Raw genomic sequence first — 21,568 nt, forward strand, 5'->3', positions numbered from 1 at the left:
TAACCTAAGTCTCAGTTGAATATTCCGTATTGCCAATCACATTAGAACATGAATAAGCTATTTTTCAATACTCTAAAATTCTGTTGAATATCGCCTTTATATTATGTTTTTATGAAAATTTGTACTTGAAGATGACCTCCATAAAATTTGCAGTATTTAGTACAGTATATACATGTAAATGTATGTAGAAACTTTAATACCATATCTCAATGTGCAACCATCATATTAATGGTAAGAGTAAAAGCAAAACTCTAAGGTTAATTGACTGTAACTGTTCATTTAAAAACAACGAGTTGGCTTTAAAGTTTACTGAATCTGAAATTGATTAATCTCAGACTTTCATTCTTGGACTTATTTTGACGAAACCCATAATTACAACATTTCTCTGTAAACCATAAATTAATTTAAAAATTATGCGCATGCTTAAAATTTAATACAATTTTGCAATTTGTTTAAAGCAAAAAATAGAAATTTTTAAACTATTTTATACGTGAAAAATTAATGCGAACTGTCTATTGTTGAGTACATCAGTATAGTATTCGAATTATCATTTTCATAGAACATCAACCTTATAGATTAAATTGTCAGAGTGCATGCTTTTAATATCAGGAGATACATTTAAGGTCATTCGGGTTAAATGGTTAACATTCCATGAATACAGCAAACATACAGTATTTTAAAAATATGAATAACAGAATATATGGAACAGTCACCCATCAATATAAAACATACACAAAATGATATCTAACGCATAGCTGTGTGTGTGTTGATTTATAGCATGAATTGTTCTCTCAATATTTTGTTATTCTTTTGATTTCGATAAACATGATAAACTTAAATGTTATCATATATCAATGTGTCTTAAAATCGTTTGAAATTTGACCATTCAAGAACAGCTTGTTGCGATATAGCTTTTTTTTGGGGTGCTGGGTCGGCGTAAATCAAACATTTTAAAATAAAAAAAATTAGAGTCGATTGTTGTATTCTATGACATAATCAATGGGTCTTAACTCATAGCGACATAGAACACGGAGTTTGGTGAGTGCATCGTGGTAGCAGACCATTGGATTAATTCAAGCTTTTAATTTTCAAGACAACCCATTATATGTTATTATTTATTGTCCCACAATACATTACTAGACAGATACTGTATGCATATAAGATAAAATGTGTATCAATAGTTTTGCATTTTATGAATAGTTAGTACTTCTTACTTTTTGTGACAACCGAAACTTTATTGTATGTGACTGACTAATATTACGGTCATTTTCAAATATCGAAGATGTGACAGAGATAAATCAAAATGATACAAAAAAATGAAAACAAGGCCAAAAACAAAAACAAAACACCGTTTAATGTAATTTACGTAATGATTACGTACATCACATGTACAACGAAAGCAATATTAATAGATATACATTTTTGTATTGTAATATATAATGACCCCTCTATTTTCACTTTCATTACTAATTGAGACATTAACATTTCGAACAGTTGTATGTATTTATTAAACTGTAGTACAATGTTCGTCGAACAAGTAACAAAGTGTAAATTGACCAGTTACTGATAATTGTTCCGTGTCCTGCCATGAGATACTTCTCGGGGCGTTAAACTACAAAATTATGTAAACATTTGTAGCCTTTTGTACTTGTTTCACATGTCCGTCATCCGAATCGCACTGGTATTAAAGAGATAATAGTAACTGCAATTACGATTATCCCAATATGGCGACGGTAGATATAGGTAAAATCTTTACACTCAATTTTCTTAAATGTAGCATGCTTTTGTCAATAGTTACCCAGCTGCAAGGTTTATCTATACCATTACATCATATTTGAATCGTAACGGTGCACTGGAATCGTCTGAGCGCTTTGAAAATTGCCGTTGAAAAATTCGGTATGATAATCGTAACTCTATGGTATTTTTCTTCTTTGATAATAGTAATTTTCTTTATCGGATAATAGTAACTGAAACATAATAAATGTGTCTTTCAGCATTTCAATGGTATTTTGTGTGTTAAAAATGCAAATGTCAAGTTTAACGATGACATAAACGCATATAAAAATAAATGAAGAAACTTACAGGTTAATATCTAGGACAAATTTACCTATATATATATATATATATATATACAGTCATGGGACTAAAGTGAGTTCCCAGTAAAAAAAAGTCCTATCATTTCAACTTGTATATCTATTTATAACTGACAACAATATGCATAACCTTTTAGTTTAAACATATTTTACTTGCAAAAGTAGCAAAAGGGATTGGACACAAGTTATAACAACATTAGAGACGTCCTCTCCCAATATAAATATAAACACAAAGTACATTAGATAATGTAGTAATGCATGTAATACATACTTCAAACAAAAATTAGAAATAAAAAGAAAAAAGAAAAAAAAATACAATATAATAAGGAATAATAATGAAACAACTAGACTGAAGTGAAAGGTTGTAAAGTAGAAATTTAGAATGTTAATTGACTGCTTTAAATCTTTGTGTTATTCTGATATAAGATTGTACGGACTCAAAATGTCTTTGTTTTGCTGAAAAGAAAGGTCACCGTCGCCAGCTAAAAGAAGCTCAATGGATATAGCATAACTTTCTAATTTTGAAAACAGTATTTCTCTGGCTTCGTTGTGAAGAGAGCACTGTAAAACATAGTGTATACTATCCTCAACAGGGTGGCCACAGCTGCATGCGGGACTGGGTTTAATATTAACACGATGTAAATCTGAATTTAAAGAACTGCACATATTTCTCAAACGTGTATGAATGATATTAATTTTCTATCCCCACAACTAAAATAGGAAGGTGGCTGTATCAATTTGGACTTCATCTTTCGTTTAAAAATATTTATGTTTTGGACGTACGTATGTCGGGGGAAGGCTATTCCATTCAAAAGTAGTGGATGTGAAAAAGGATTTTCTAGTTATGTCTAGTCTATAACCGGGTACTACTTAATTATTACTGTTTCGCAAATCGTAGTTAGATACTTGACCAACAAGCGGGGGCATTAAATCACAATAATAATCAGGGGCAGTCTCATTATGTATAGAATAGAACATATTGAGCATTCTGGATTTTCTTCTGTTCACAAGCAATTGCCAGCCAGTTAAATATATAGCTTCCCGACTAGCAAACACGGGCAACCCAGTTACTAACCTCCCTGCTTCTAACTGAACATGTTCTAAATTGTCGGCTTCTTGTTGAGTACAACCATCCCATAACTCACATGCATATTCCATAACGGGTCTTATAAAAGTTAAATATATACGAGCAAGATAATTTCTATTCAATACATATTTCAATTTTTTAAGAACATTTAATCTCGTGCTTGCACACTTTAAAATATTTTCTATATGTGTATGGAATTTATCATTGGAATCAAAAGTAATCCCTAAGTGTTTATGACAGGAGACAAATTCTACTAATTGGTTTTGAAATTCTATTTCAATATCATCTGGGGAAGTATGGCAGGAGAATATCATAGCCTTTGTCTTATTAGGGTTAAAGTTAATAAGCCAATCTTTAGACCATACTGTAATTTGTTCTAAATCGCTGTTTAAGACATCCTCTATAGTGTAAGGGTTATTGCTGGAATAAGAAAGAGATGTATCATCAGCAAACAATCGAGTAAGACTTGTCAAATTATCAGCTATGTCATTTACATAAATGAGAAATAGTATGCATTAGTATTATCAAAAGGCGAATAGGCATTTGAAACGAAAACGCTTTCAATGTTGTGTGCGCGTTTAAGTCCGTTTTTGTTTGTTTTTTTTAGGGGGGAGGGGGAGGGGGGATTAGCTATATCCCATATCCCAAAAGTGCAATCCTTTCAATTCATTGCTCAAAATGAAAGTCACGTATACCACATTTTCATATGTCATATATATGTTTTGCCTCCAATATCACGTTTATATTAAAATTCTGCGCGAAATGAACAAAAGTTTCCGTCAATAACTTTATAACTGCATTATCGGATTTAACAGTTGATACCTTTATCGGTAGATATGAGTGTTCATATTTCCCTTTTCCTTATAATTCAATAAATATAGCCGTCCATTTTTTCCCCTTTGATTCCCTTTTTTCTATTTTATACTGATATAATATATGATTTTAAAAATTTACTTCAAATGTTTTGATCAAATACCCATGTATTTTATGACGTTTCTTTAAACAGTGTGTATGGTAAAGGATCTAAAATAGTCACAGTTTATTGTTACTATTGTTTATTGTTACTTTTGTTTATTGTTACTTTTGTTTATAGTTACTTTTGTTTTTTGGTTTTTTTAGCCTTACCTATAGTCTTAATACGAAGCACTTGACGGACTGAAAAAAACACACACAAATATGTATATTGATAAATTACATCAGAAGGCATAACATGTACATCATCACAGTCGGAACTTGTTTAATTACAAAGATTTTTATAGATTTTACAACAAATATTTTGTGCTTCAGAAAAATACATGACAATTAGGTTAGGCTAATTTTTGTAGAAAATAACTTATTGTATGGCAAGTATGCAAATACAAAAATGTTCCTTGTTTAGTACCTTCAATATTTGTCTCTACAATATCTTCCATGCATATGTATGCATCATACTTTTCATATACCGAGTATTTATGAATTTTTGAATTAGTTTGTTTCTAATATTGCGGAATATGCGTTATTTTATTCTCCACTTTGCAGTCATTCTTTGAATAAGTATTCCTTGTAAGACAATTTAAAGCCACATCAACTTCAATTCTTCATTTTCGGGCTTTTGGCCAAACTATAAGAGAACACAAATCCATGTTTGTCAAAGAACTCCACGTTACTTAATTTCATAATACACAAAAAATCCCAACCTTTCTCTATTCTTATATAGCATTAACTGTTTAAAGGATGTCATATTGTTATAATTCAAAATTAAATTTGTGTTGTTTATAGTTATTATCTGAGATATCGAAATTTCAGTGACAGTCATGAAGTAGCTAAAATGCCAAAAAAATATGGTATCATTAACAACGAGACAACTTTCCACAAGAGACCAACATGACTCAGATATTAACAAAAATAGGTCACCGTACGGCCTTCAACAATGAGCAAAGACCATACGGCATAGACAGCTATAAAAGGCTCCGAAATGACAATGTAAAACACTTTAGACGAGAAAACTAACGGCATTATTTATTAAAAAACTAAATTTTATGATATACTAGTATGTAGATATAGGAAGATGTGGTGTGTGTGCCAATGAGACATGCAACTCTCTATCCAAATAACAATTTATAAAAAGGTAAACCATTATAGGTCAATGTACGGCCTTCAACACGGAGCCTTGGCTCACACCGAACAACAAGCTATAAAGGGCCCCAAAATTACTAGTGTAAAAAAACAATAGCATAACATCACAACATAGAAAAACACACGTTAAAATATCAATTGGCAGACTTAACTCAATCAAAAAACATAAATTAATACACATATGTAGCTGTTTTCCTAAGAACTGTTAATAATATATGCATAAAAAGAAATGTCATAAGATGTTGGAACTTTTCGTAAATAATTCTTCGACATAACTTCATTATATGCTATTAGATATATGTTTTAAGTGTCAATATCAATAAAACACTTTCCAGTTACGATTATCTTTCCATTTTTAAATACCATAATTACGATTATCTTTTTTCCGAGTTACGATTATCATCCCGAATTTTTCGACGGCAATTTTCAAAGCGCTTAGACTAATCCAGTGCACCTTTACGATTCAAATATGATGTACTGGTATAGATAAACCTTGCAGCTGAGTAACTATTGACAAAACCATGCTACATTTAAGAAAAATGAGTGTAAAGATTTTACCTATATCTACCGTCGCCATATTGGGATAATCGTAATTGCAGTTACTATTATCTCTTTAATACCAGTGAATCGATTTGTGCGTGAGTGTTAGAAAAAGCTACCAATAGATCTGGTGGTCAACATGTATGTACTGTTTACCTTCTGACGAAAGTGTCAAGGACTTTTTACAAAGTGCAATGTTATTGAGAAGTGATGCACCGGTAACTGTTTAGAATATGGCAGTTGTCTTCAAATATTTCGTTTCTATATATGATAGCGTTTGTTTTGTGCTCTTCAGTATTCCTGATGCTCTTTTGTTTTCCTCTTACAGTTGATGTTTCCCTCGGTTTTAGTTTGTATACCGGATTTATTTTCTGTCAATCGATTTATGAATTTTGAACAGCAGTATACTAGTGTTTTGGTAATACTTGATAACAAACAAAGCACAGTCAAGAGAATATTTAAGCCTTCTTTACTCCTTCCTCCTCTCTACCACGTGCACCCAAAAGGAAAAGACACCAACAAACCTTTTAATTATGCAATCATACTTTTGACAATTAAAAATAAAGTGTCGTGTTTTAATAATTACTAACACACACAATAATATGTACCGAACAAAAGTATTTCTCTCTATAATTTTTTTATATCAAATACGTTTTTTCCGATTCGTATACTAGAGTCTCGTTCTCGTATTACATCCGTCTTTTCCCTTCCCCTCCATCCCTATTTGAACAACACACGTTTGAATTACGCAATCGTATTTGGTGAACTGCTTGTAACTCATAAATAGATTTAAGAATAAAAATAGGGAGACGTAGTATGATTGTGACAATGACTAACAACTTTCTGCACTTGTCCAGTGACAAGATAATTTCAGATTGTCGATTTAAAAAAAATGAAAACAAAAGTGCATACTATATTGTTGTTTTAACATTTGATTTTATTCGTAGCAATAAATCAGAGATACAGCTTGGTTCATCATGAGTAAATTTATAGAGCATGTCAACGTAGTTTCTATTAACAGCTTATAAATGATCATATGAATCTAAAATATATCATCTATACCAATATTCATATACAAGCACTTGTGGTTCTAGTTTGACTTTGTTGTCCATAGAGAATTGCTGTCGATTTGAACAGATGCTAGGATTGACAAATCCTTATAATTAAAAACATAAGATATCTCCGACGCTAAGAACAAATGAGTTATTTACAACTTTCATTGTCTTTTTGTCGCTCTGAAGATATGCACACTAATATATGGTAACACGGGAATAACTAAAACCTTCAAAATCTGTCAGGGTTTAAATAGTTAGATCGAAATTCTATTTTGAATTTAGATTTTTGTCCAAGACGCTTTATCTTTTACTGATTTTGCCATGTCATATCTTAATACATCTTGTGTTATGGAAGTACTACATCTTATCACTACCTTGGTAGTTTAAACAACCTACATATTCAATGTTCGGTCGTCAGTAAGCATGCATATCGCTGGTGTATAGTATCCTTGTTCACTTTGTCTCCTGTCGAAGTTAACAGTGTTAAAAGAAACACTAAACATGTAGACAAGTGGGGAAAAGACTTAGAAATAACCTTACTCGAAAAGTCAATTGAAGATGCTCTATCATTCAAATAAGCGAATTCAAAGTTGTACGGTCATCAGAAATAATAAACGTCACCGAAAACATTGCTGCAATACTTTCAGTAAGTATTAAACGAATTATTCCGATAATGGTTATTATTTCCGTTGAACTTTTGAAATAGTTAGTTTCTTTCATGGACTTTGAGACTATAGCGGACTTTTAATGTAGTGTTATAAGCAGCATTATCATGTTTTTGGTGGAATTTATTGCAATATCTGCACATGGACATATTTTCCTTTCGTTTTGTGTAAATTACACATCTGTCGCTTCAACTAAAATGTATATGAAACAATTGTTTTAAATTAGGCTTTCCATAAGACTGGCAAATACTTTTAACATCGCAAAAGCTGAACAAGGACTATTTCTTAGCCATAATCGTATACTCTGGTTTAATAATTATCGAGATCGAGAGATTATGGAATTTAAAGATGTTAATCTTTGTTGTATATTGATAGAAAACAATTCTACACAAATTATGTCACATACAAAATATAAAGCTCTTTCCAGTCAATTATTTTTGGAGTTTTCTGCATAGTCCTTCGCATTAAACAATTTCACAAAAAAAAAATACAAAAAATCTTTTCGTGTTTCTTTTTATCATTATCACTTTCAAAACAAACAAAAAATGAATTTGTGTAAATATAACGATTTCAATGTTTTGTCCTCTCAGACTTACAAAAAAATACAAAGCAGTAACCCGTAGAAAGATTTTTACTTTTTTTCATATTTGTAGAATATGTAGTCTGAAATATTGTATATATGTGTGCATGATTGTGGATATTTTTTTTATTAAATTATTAAATAGGTATATGGTCCGTTTCAGTTCCTAAGAAAGTTAATTTGAAAATGTTAACGAATCGGAAAACGGTATAACTTATCTAGAAGAAAATAAAAATGCATAGTAATATATTTTATGATATGTTTAGCTCACAGGGGCCCGAAGGGCCTCATGTGAGCTTCAGCCATCTCTTCTCTGTTGCCGTCTGATGTCGTAAACTATTTAAAAAAATCGTTTCTTCTGAAACTACTTGGCGAAATACCTTCAAACTTTCTGTTCCTTAGGGTATTTAGTATATATATTGTATCCGAAGTTTTGATCCATTAACAAATATAACCGCCATGGCAAAAACATAGGGGTCAAGTGCAGTTTTTGGATTTTATCTAAAAAACTGAAGCTTTAAGAGCAAATCTGATATGGGTTTAAGAGGTTCAATTGGTCTGATCTATCAGCCCTCAAATTTCAGACAAATTTAACAACCAATTGTTGGGATGCGGCCACTAAATTTGACATTTTGTGGACATTTTGCAGTTTTTTGTTATTATCTTGAATATTATAAAAGCTAGAGATACATTGTAACAAACAAAAATGTTAAGCAAAGTAAGATATATGAATAAAATTGTCAATCGACCTCTTAATGAGTTATGCTCTTTAAAAACAATTTTACACAATTTATTATTCATGTTTGCTATCATTTAAAAATCTTCTCTTCTGAAACTACTGTGCCTAATACTTCTAATATTTGATCCATCAACAAACATGGCCGCCAAGACCAAAAATAGAACATAGGGGTCTCAAAAACTAAAGCATTTAGTGCAAATCTTACAGCGGAATAAATAGTCATCAGGTCAAAAACTATCTGCCTTGAAATTGTCAGACGCATCAGACAACCCGTACGGGTGGCTGCCCATAAATTTTTAATTTTAAGGAAATTTTGCAGTTTTTGGTTATTATCTTGTATATTATAATAGATCGGATAAACTGTAAACAGCAAAATCGTTCAGTAAAGTAAGACTTTAATAAGTAAACTTAACCAATATTGGCAATTGACTCTATAAGGAGTTATTGCCTTTCAAGGACAGTTTAACACAATTTGTTTATGTTTTCTAACTTTAAAAAAATCTTCTCAGTTGAATCAAGTATAAATTTTGTTATTTCCATGTAAGTCAAGAAACGTAGCCACTATGGCTAAAATGAAACATATGGGTACAATGCATTTATTTTCTTTTGAAGTATATATGACAAGTACAAAGAACATTTAAATGGCATTTTTCAGCCGCTCGTTAATGTATATTGAAAAGCAAAAATAATCATTGATGAAAGATTGAAGCAACAATTACAGGTTTGCGATTCAGGCTCTTGCGAGCTTCTTGTTTCTGAACCCATCTGATCTAGCTTGACACGATAATTTGTATTTCCGGTGAGGTATTAAGCCAGTAGAAACTATAAATAAAAGTTGTTATACATGAAACCAATAACTCCTTATAGGGTCCTATTTTTGACATTTTTACCTACTGTGTCTGTTAGTTTTGTTCACGCATCGTTGACAATATAAGTGAATTTGATGCGACTGTTATACAAGTGAGAGTTTTAGCTAGCTATAAAACCAGGTTTAATCCACCATTTTCTACATAAGAAAATGTCTGTACCAAGTCAGGAATATGACAGTTGTTATCCGTTCGTTTGATGTGTTTGATCATAGCTTTTTGCCGTTTGATTAGAGACTTTCCTTTTTGAATTTTCCTCGGAGCTCAGTATTTTTGTGATTTTACTTTTCGCATAGCAATATTTAATCATTATTACACAAAATCCCGTTATCCTGCTTTAGTCGTATATTTCTATATCAAGAGCGAAATGATATCATTATAATTATGATAATTTTTATTTTAGTAAATATGTAATAATACTAGCTAATTACCAGAATGTTTTCGTGTGAATTTAAAATTGAAAGTGTCATTTTGAAAATGGGACAAACATACTTATGCACTGAGTCAAAAGATTATAGGTAAATGATTGTCACTGGTTATTGTAATTGGTATTAGGGAATGTAGTTGGAGTAATTGGATATCCTTGTGGATTAGAATTAAAACTAAGACTTTATACTAAATAGTAGTTTTAATACTATTGGTGATACAAATACATTAAAATATGTGCAATGACATAATAAAGGAAAATCTTAATGTGAATGCAGCTATAAAGTTGTCGTGCACTTTTGTGCATTCAGTCACAGCTGGTTAACGCTGATTTGTTCATTGTTAGCATCAATAATTTCATTTAGTTTCAATGATTTTACATCAAGGATGTCAACCAGTACTCGAGTACTTGAGTATTGCTCGGTAGTACCGGTTATCGAATATCTAAATGATACTCAATTAATTGGTTTTCTGTTAAAATGATGTTGATCATTAAAGAAAAGAATATTTTGATTAAAAGTGCCTCCTGTGAAATTATTTATTAACTAAAACTAATTAAAATACCATTCGAAGTTTTGAGTTAAATTGTCATTTATAATTCCCACGAACATATGTTTGCCAAGACGAGCACCTTTAGTTTTTCGTCGTTGAGTCATGCAATCACCCCTGTACTGTCGGAGCAAATATTTTCACCAGCAAGACTGTAATTAACGTAACAAAGTCGAGAATTCGTCTCGTCCCAGAAATAGTTGACATTATGAAAGAACACATTTGTTGCACCCGTTGTCGATCTCAGATAACGGTTGTTTTTCCAATCATCACATCTTTATTTATCATTAAATGAATTCTTTATGAAGCCCAAATACAGCTGTTGTTAATGTAATCGAATTTGTACAGATATTTATCAAATTATTGATTAGATTATTTAGCGTTTAAATTGTAAGTAAATGTAGTAAATATGCTTTTAATTATGGTATAAAATTACAGGGACTAATATCTAGTGCCGGGTAGTTGTGTTGAGGTTTTACGTTCAAAATTTTTCCTTTATTAATGCCATTCATAGAGCTTGCAGATTTTTCTTGGAGTTGGTATATTTACTCCTAATGCTGCAATTGCAGGGGATATGGGTCGGGACCTTTCTTTCAAAAACAATGGCAATGCTTAATTCGACTGTGCCTTTTGAACAATATGAGTTCTAATGTTTAAACAGAAAAAAAATCCTATCGGCAGACATTATGAGTAAAAACATTAGTGTATAAAAGATTGGAATTTTTATGTTAAGAAAGCTTTTTCTGATTGTAATGCAGAATATTTGTGCATCATTACAGAATATGTTGATAGTACCTCAGTTGTTAATACTGTAACATCTTAAATGTTTAGTAAATATGTTGAGCAGTGGCAATGCAATTTACAGTTAGAGAAAGCTTTTTCTGGTTCAGGTAGTAACAAACTTCGTACATATAATATACTTAAGAACAGTTTTGAAATTGAAACTTTGTAAAAAATTGTATAAAAATGTTTTATAATAGATGCTTTCTTTATATAATGTTTTTAGTGATATAGTCTCTTATAATTATGTACAGAATTACTCTTTTTTTGTATCTATATATTTTACACTGTATGTAATGTTGTATGTTGTTTTATATTTTATTGAGATATGAGACTTAAATAAAATATTTAATTGAATTAAATTCCATAAGATAACTCGCTACAAGCCGTAAATGGGTATAATTGAGTGTGTTCCATTTTGTACGAGTACTTAATAAGCAAATCTTTATATAGTTGACATCCATATTTTACATACGTACGTACATTTTGAAAAATATATATGTATACATGCATTTATGCATTGTCTATCGCATTCCTTTGAACTGCAGTGGATATTTGCAAAGATGTATCAAGATTATTTTGTTCTCGTAGTTTTTCAAAACAATGCGCCTCAGGGTGTACAGGGTATTGAAGGGTGTTAAAAAATCCATATCTACGGATATGAACGTAGATAACGAATGTATTCCCGGTCTTAGTCTTAATCTGGCGATTTTTTGAGAAATTCGACCGCAAAGTTTAACGTGAAAGTAACGTTTTTTTCCTTTTTTAAATATCTTTTATCGAAATTTGGGATTTTGACATATGTTTAACGGGGTGTAGGGTACTTACTACCTTTGGTAGAACCCTATAGGTAGACAACTATAAGACGTTATTAATCTAAAGACAGAGAAGGTCAAATGGGTCGTATTTGGCGCTCAAAGTTGTGAGAGTTACATCAAAGACGGTGTGACGTCAACTTGGGTCATTTGCATAGCTAGGTCAGTAGTCCCATTCATTGACAATGTGGCAGAATAGTGATGCATTTACTAAAATGAATTCCAATAATCGACATAATAAGAAAAAATCATTAGTAGATTAAGTATCTAATTATACAGACATCATTGATGATCTACAGAATTCAATATTTCATAAGGAACAACTATGGAACTAAGGAAAACGCGCGTGAATTTCCCCGATGTAATGGGTAGCAACGTCCGGGAATATGGGTTAGCAACACTCAGGGGCTATGCTTTTTGTAACGACGTGCGTTTACCAATCAAAATCCTAGAAATTTACTAAGCCGGGGATAAAAAAAGTTAGATACCTGATTATATTAAGAGATTTCTTGGAAAAATATATGAGGCGAGCTGTACTAAACCGTAAGTGACGGTATTTTATTTGCTACTTAAAATAACAAAAACAAGATCTGACACAAGTTATCAAACAATTGATAGTATTTCCCTATTGTTTTGGATTAATGGTATTTGTTTCGTAAGGAAAACTTAATTCTTAAGATGAAATCTACATTTCTAGTTTTGTTATCGATCTCAGTCCTTCGCCTAATAGTATTTCACTAGTAAATGAATTGTAGTCTTAAACGGTTATTTTGATCTTAAAATCATCTAACAACTCAAAAACAATAAAGCATTCAGCAATATTCAGTCTTTCAGAAAATTTAGAGATTTAATTTCTGCTTAATTTGAAAAAAAATATTATTTTTCTGTAAGTCCTGGTACAAAAAGGTACTATGAGGTCAGTGTTGTTTCGATGATTGTATCAAGAATCAGTTGAAACTAAATTACATTTGTAAATTCAACAGCGATGCTCCCTGTTGAAGGCCGTACCTTGGCCTATAATGGTTTACTTTTATAAATTGTTACTTGGATGGAATGTTGTCTCATTGGCACTCATACCACATCTTCTTGATACATCTATTTCATCTCTGCTATCGTTCACTAAAATATCGTCATTGAGCTTTATGGACCAGCAACAGGTTGTAATTATTATTTAGGTTCGATTGGTCGGTCCGACATCTCTGCTTGATCAGAATTCGTTACTTTGCTCCCTCTGCCTCTACATCAACTCCTACCACCATGCCCATGTGTTCTGGTAGATTTTGGTGGCATGACTGTATTGTTTCCGAGAAATTTACGATTTAATCAGAAATAGTTTCTACTTAAGGAGTTGAACTGTATTGATATGGAACACGATGTTGACGTTATTGCTGAAAACGTAGTAAGATCGCGCTATGAACGTAGTATAATCGTGGTAAGAACGTGTTATAATCGTGGTAAGAACGTGTTATAATCGCAGTAAAATCGTGTTGCAATCGGATAACTCGTGGTATGGTCGTAGTGAGAACGTGAAGAGCGTAGAAAGATTTTGATAAGCGTAGTGAGGTCGCAGAAAAAGCGCGGTGAGAACGTGGTATAATCGTAGCGGGATCTTTGTAGAAGCGTAGAGAGACCGTAGTAGCATCGTGAAAGCAACGAAAATTTACATTTTCAAGCCGCTCATACCGCGACCTCACCACGATCTAAATTTATTTTAGATCACGGTGAGCGTGGTGCGATCGTGGTCTAGTGGGACTGGGGCTTAAGATATTAGCTTTTATCATAAACAAGCTTATGTTCAAGTTTGTTACAAATAAAGGTGAGCTTAAAAAATTATTAAAATTTCAAAAACCTTCACCATAGGTTGAATATTTGTGGACGCCGCCGACGACGACGGAATGTAGGATCGCTATGTTTCGTTTTTGCGACAAAAGTCGAATGCTCGACAAAAATGACAATTACAGACAGTACCAGACTGCACTGTCTGGCAATGACAGACTGTCCCACACTGTGTAATAGTGACATACTTACCTCCATCTGACGGACAAACGGTACAAGACCCTGCTGTCTAAAAGAGGGACGAAAAATACCATAGGAACATTCAATCTCAAAATCAAGGAAAGCTAAATATCATATAGACTATACCAGGATATAATTACAGCTGAAAACTTGTAACGCCATTTAGTGGTGTTTGCGTTTTATTATGTAGGATACACCAATCGATGTCAAATCAACTGCATATTTTTATGATGTATTTTTTCCCAAAGCAAAGGCAAGCATGTAGATAGAATGATTAATAATTATATCTAAGCTGGGGTGACAAATTTACGATGTTTACTGCTGTCCTTGACAGGACCATTGCTGATTAAAAATCGTCAAAAGTCTGATCAAGATCCTGTGAATCGTGGACGGAAATTCAAACTTTAATTAAAATTTGTAAAAAAAGATGTTAAATCACGACAACAATCAGATATTGTTCAGGAAGCGTCGATTTTCAACCGTTTCCAAGCGAATTTATCCATATAATCCCGTTTTCAATCCGCTTCTAATCCAATTTGTATTTTTCGCCAGGTAAATTCGACCAAGTCTGTTACGACTGCGTCCCGATTCTTCCGAATGTAATCCGACAGAGATCAGACAGTGACCAGAAAGTGAACCGACGCTGACGGAAGTTATCCGTCCGAAAACTGTCGGCATAATCGGGATAAGCAGGTACTGTCGGAACGTAATCCTATCACGGTCCGCTCTATCTCATTGCAAACGGCTTTGTCTGGTCTCAGTCGTATTGTATTCTGTAATTGTGGGTACTCTGACGTGGGTATTATTGACGAATTTCGTATTGATAACGGGACTGTTCCGGAACGGTTTCGGCAAACACGGTTCGCAATCGACAAGATCTGGATGCAATCTGGACTCATGCAATCGGCAGAAACACAGCAATTAAAAATTTCTCCAGATCATTCCCGTTCCACAGGACACCGTCCAGAATAAACAGAACGGTGTTAGGATTTTGATCCGATACAGCAGAATCTGTCACGACATAGGCACGATTGTAATCCGACTAGATTAAATCGGCTGAGTTTCCCCGAATGTTACGGGACGCACCTTACTGTCGGGGTGCTTCGCCGAACTATTCGGACCCTTCCCGACCCGTAGGAATCTATTACGAACATAAACGAGTGCGTTCAGACAATGATAGGACATTCCAGATAATTGAGGATAGTAATCCGACTTTTTCACTTTTCTTTTCGTATCGCTGTCTGATCTCAAACGGGGGCAATAATCGGCAATGTGTGAACCCCGCATTATCTAGACATGTACTTTAAGCTTCACACATTTTTTTACAAAACTGCATGGCTTATACATTATTTATCAAACTCATAATATGCATGCACAGAAATCAAAACTCTCAATTATGAAATTTTAACACCTAGTATACTTTACTCATGCAGTAACACATCCCATCAGCAAATATTTTTAATTCTATATTTTGTTTTTCAAAAAATTAATGCGCTACATACGTAAAAAAATACATTGCTGTAACCCAGAATATAAACCATAACGTGTGACTTTTACACGACAATATTATTAAAATATATGTTACTAAAAGTTGTACATTGTGTTATATTATAATTATAGATAGCAAGTGTATAGCAATGTAATATGTCTTAGAGAAAGTAACGAAAAGTTTTATAGCAAGATGCTACTGAAATAATATCGATGTCTCAAAGACAAAAGTGTGTATTTACAGTGGAGATCAGTTCTAACCTCTCATAAATTCTGTCAGAATCTGTCAGGAGAACTGTTCTAGAACAGTATGTAGAACTGTCAGCCTGACACCTTTTAGTCAGTTCTAGGTTAGAACTGTTCTAGCTAGAACTGATTTGGTCAGTTCTACCTAGAACTGATTTGGACAGTTCTAGCTAGAACTGATCCTGACAGTTCTACCCTAGAACTGATCCTGACAGTTCTAGCTAGAACTGACCAGATATTTGGTCAGTTCTACTTCTAGAACAGTTCTACGGTTAGAATTGATTTCAAATTCTACGGCTAGAATTGATTTATAAATTCTACGGCCAGAATTAATTTATAAATTCTACGGCTAAAATTGATTTATAAATTCTACGGCTAGAATTGATTTATAAGTTTGAAGAAATATTTGTCTTAATATAAAGGCTTCGGCAAAATAGCGATTAATATTATATAGAGTTTTGCTATTTTGCCGGTTTTATTTCAGATTTATAATCGGCAAGAGAACATGTTTAACCTCGCCATATTCTGCATGTATGTGCCTGTTCCAAGTCAGGAGCCTGTTATTCAGTGATTTTCTTTGTTGATTAGTTACATAAATTATTCGTTTTTCTTTCATTTTTTTAACATAAATTAAGCCGTTAATATTGGGGGGGGGGGGCATTATTATTTCATTTATTTTACATTTGTCATTCGGGGAGGCAGTTTAAAAAAAAAAGGGGGGGGGGGGTCCAACTAAAATTTATTGTCCTCATTCAAATGCATTGATCTTCCATAAAAAGGGTGCTGTACAGTAATTCAGTTATAATTTTAGGTCAAGAGGGACTGTAATATATACAAGTTATAGCAATATTGGAAAACAATGACCTCAAAATTTTGTTCGCATGAATTTATAGCGCCAGCATATCCTCTTTTTATTCAAAGTATTGAATCGTAAACAAATATCAGTAGTTTTCATACTTCAGACCGAGTCGTGTAATAAAATCTTTTGACCGCATCAATCTAAACTGACCTTATTTGCTCTTTCTTTCTGCAAATCTATATAGCTGTACAGTAATTCAGTTATAATTTTAGGTCAAGAGGGACTGTAATATACAAGTTATAGCAATATTGGAAAACAATGACCTCAAAATTTTGTTCGCATGAATTTATAGTGCCAGCATATCCTCTTTTTATTCAAAGTATTGAATCGTAAACAAATATCAGTAGTTTTCATACTTCAGACTGAGTCGTGTAATAAAATCTTTTGACCGCATCAATCTAAACTGACCTTATTTGCTCTTTCTTTCTGCAAATCTATATAGCTGTACAGCAATTCAGTTATGATTTTAGGTCAAGAGGGACTGTAATATACAAGTTACAGCAATATTGGAAAACAATGACCTCAAAATTTTGTTCGCATGAATTTATAGTGCCAGCATGTCCTCTTTTTATTCAAAGTATTGAATCGTAAACAAATATCAGTAGTTTTCATACTTCAGACTGAGTCGTGTAATAAAATCTTTTTGACCGCATCAATCTAAACTGACCTTATTTGCTCTTTCTTTCTGCAAATCTATATAGCTGTCCAGCAATTCAGTTATAATTTTAGGTCAAGAGGGACTGTAATATATACAAGTTATAGCAATATTGGATAACAAAGACCTCAAAATTTTGTTCGCATGAATTTATAGTGCCAGCATGTCCTCTTTTTATTCAAAGTATTGAATCGTAAACAAATATCAGTAGTTTTCATACTTCAGACTGAGTCGTGTAATAAAATCTTTTGACCGCATCAACCAAAACTGACCATATTTGCTTTTTTATGTGAGTCTATATAGTTGAACAGTACTTCGGTTATATTTTTTTTACTGTAGTATATATAAATAACTGCAATATTGGAAATTGAACAAACATGACTAACTTATGTCTATGGGCGCTGATAACACAATAACGACAGAAGACCCGTTACATCCAAACTTAAATTATTAAATAATGAACCGTCACAAAAAGTGAATTTTTATTTAGTCAGTAGTTCATGATGGTTTTTTTTTAAACAGAACTATTTAAGGGCATCATCCAACACTCACATCACTGATTCATATACTTTATTTTAAAATGAAAAGTACATGTATGAGAAGTTCTCTTCTTGGAAAGGTATACTGAATTTGAAGAAGGAAAATGATTGGTTTTGTTTGTAGCCTTACGTCCAGTGGCAAATATTTCATTCATGTTCAGATCGAGTATATTGTTCTGACGTTCCAGACTCCCAGATATTATTCATTATCGTTATGGATAAGTTTTGCAACGAGATAATGCAAATCTGAGACCTCAGTGCAAATCTCGAGGTGCAAATGTACATAGTTTTCTTGCGTTTAACAACACTGTGTTCATTACTATGATATCCCATAATTCATCCACTGTACAATTTTCGTTTGAGCATTTGTCCAAACAGAATCTTAAATCATGAATGTAAATCCAAGGCAAACAAGGTAAATTAAGATTAAATTTACTTGAATTAAATGCAGAGTTATATTTACGAAGAGACTGTTAAAAACGGGGAACGAAGAAACGTAAACAATGATGTTTCATTTGCAATCTCATAAAAATATTTCTCCGATGAGTTGGATAACCTCCTATCCACTTCGATATTTGTACATGTAAATTTTGATCGGTAAAAAATATAGAAAAATCTGCTATTATATATAGTAAAGTAATTGGAACTGATTTTTTCTTCTAAATTCTAAATTGCCCTTTCTGCAGTGACGTCATTTAGAACTGTTCTACAGTCCTGACTGATTTAGTCAGTTCTGCTGACAGTTCTACGGTTAGAACTGATTTGGTCAGTTCTACCTAGAACTGATCCTGACAGTTCTACCCTAGAACTGATCCTGACAGTTCTACCTAGAACTGATTTAGTCAGTTCTACCTAGAACTGATCCTGACAGTTCTACCTAGAACAGTTCTAGGGTAGAACTGTTCTAGCTAGAACTGTTCTAGGACAGGTTAGAACAGTTCTATGACAGAATATTCTGACAGTTCTAATGAGAGGTTAGAAGTGATCTCCACTGTATATCATCATGGTTTTCAATATTAATGTACAAACTAGTCAAAATATTTACCAAATTTTATCATCGGTACAAGGACATCATTTGTAAATATAAATTAACATGCAAACATATTATACGTTCAGGTATATCACATCCAATCTTTTATGGTAATATTCTTTACAAAACACAAAAATGTGGGCATTCACCACACATGCTAACAAAACCTTTGAAAAGACTTATTAAGAAGGAATGTAGTTACGATACTGTGTTTAGGTCTTTCAAGATGGCATATATTGGCTTTAATACTAATTCACTTGTAGGGTCTTTGCATCGGAAATAAACGCATTTACTCTAAAACCGGTTGTTGGCATTATACGGGTTATGTTCTCGTATATTTTATGATGGTATAAAACTAAACTCCTAACGGAGGAGAGTGTGCTTGATATTCATATGATGAAGACATCATCTTTCAATTAGTTTAATTGAGATTTGGAGCTGGCATGTCAGTAACTGCTAGTAGTCCTTTGTTAATAAAATTGAGAATGGAAGTGGGGAGAGAGACAACATCCATAGAACCGACAACAGCAGAAGGTCACCAATAGATCTTCAATGCAGCGATAAACTCCCGCACCAGGAGGCGTCCTTCAGCTGGCGTTGCTAATGTATGTATCATTGTCATTTTGTTAAGTTTCGTTTGTTACCTATTCTGGCATCGGCCTCGGACTTCTTTCAAATTGAGTTTACTGAGCGTATTACTGTGCATTTGTTTTTCTACATTGTCTAGCGGTATAGATGGAAGATTGAGATCTCACAAAATAAGTTTAACACCGCCGCAATTTTGTTGCGCCTGTCCTAAGTCAGGAGCCTCTTGTCATTGTTAGTCTTGTATGATTTTTAATTTTATTTCATTTATACATGATGTATATTTCAGAGTTTGATATGACGTCCATTATCACTGAGCTAGTATACATTTTTGTTAAGGGGTCAGATGAAAAACGACTCCGGGTGCGGGATTTTCTCGCTGTATTGAAGAAATATTGTAGGATTTCGGCTGTTTTTTAATTTTTGGTCGGGTTGTTGTCTCTTTGACATATTTCCTATTTCCATTCTAAATTGTATTTATTTTCAAGTTTTGCTAAACAATAAACGAGTCAAAATGAATGCATGAAAATCGGTGAATAGTATCCCCCGTGGTATATACAGTGTGTCTAAATTCTCGTGCAAATTGAAAATCTACCCCAGACAATTTTTACCAAAATAAACCCTACATATATTACATAAAGTTAGATACATTAATTAGACAACAACCCAACGACACACAAGACAAAAGACACAAAAGAGGCAACACAATCTTAAAAAAAAGAGTCGACTATATTATATATTTTTATCTGAATTGTTTTGAGTCTATAAAATGGTGTATCACTGTTATATCAATATATCAACATCTTGTACATGTAAGTGAGTTGAAAAAAGTCCATCTGAGGAATATTTCAATAAACACGAATTTAAATTGGATTAAGTTGTAAGAGCATAATGAGAATTAATTTCAGGTTTATATCAATAAAACCCCTTGATATTACATATATAATTATGTTCAAAAGTGCAAGTGGTAGAAAATGTTTTTTTTGTAAAACCTGTTGTTTCATATACTCGTGTAACGAAAGGTTTTAATCTATGAACCAATATATTAAGCTTTTATTACCTCGCCACTTTTCATATTTGAAATAATAATTCTTCGTCACGTTTCATATTTGATATTATAATTTTGTATGAAAGTGCATTCATATATTTATTTTTCTATTCCATTCTCTGCATTGTGTTGATATTCTAAATTATAAATCTTAATAATTATTGGATTTTTCTACAAAAAATTAAGTTTAAAAATAGGTGTATGTTTTGCACCTGTTTACCTGTTTGGACATGTACATCAATTAAATATAAACTGCTAAAACAACAAGTCACATTTAAACAACAGCTATTGCGCTTTGTTTATAGAAATAAAAGGAATCAATATGCATTTTTCAAATGTCAGCCACACCAGTAACAAAGTTACACCATGAAGACAACATAAGATATTCAACTTTACAGATGTGTCCGTACAATACGTTAATGAGTCAACCACCCAAAGACACAAAATTATACTTAAAGTTACTAAAATACACCCTGGGGGCAACATAGGGTATTCAACTTTACAGATGCGTCCGTACAATACGTTAATGAGTCAACCACCCAAAGACACAAAATTATACTTATAGTTACTAAAATACACCCTGGGGGCAACATAGGGTATTCAACTTTACAGATGCGTCCGTACAATACGTTAATGAGTCAACCACCCAAAGACACAAAATTATACTTAAAGTTACTAAAAAATACACCTTGAGGGCAACATAGGGTATTCAACTTTACAGATGCGTCCGTACAATACGTTAATGAGTCAACCACCCAAAGACACAAAATTATACTTATAGTTACTAAAATA

This window comes from Mytilus edulis, chromosome 13 (assembly GCF_963676685.1).
Source record: "Mytilus edulis chromosome 13, xbMytEdul2.2, whole genome shotgun sequence".
NCBI lineage: Eukaryota > Metazoa > Mollusca > Bivalvia > Mytilida > Mytilidae > Mytilus > Mytilus edulis.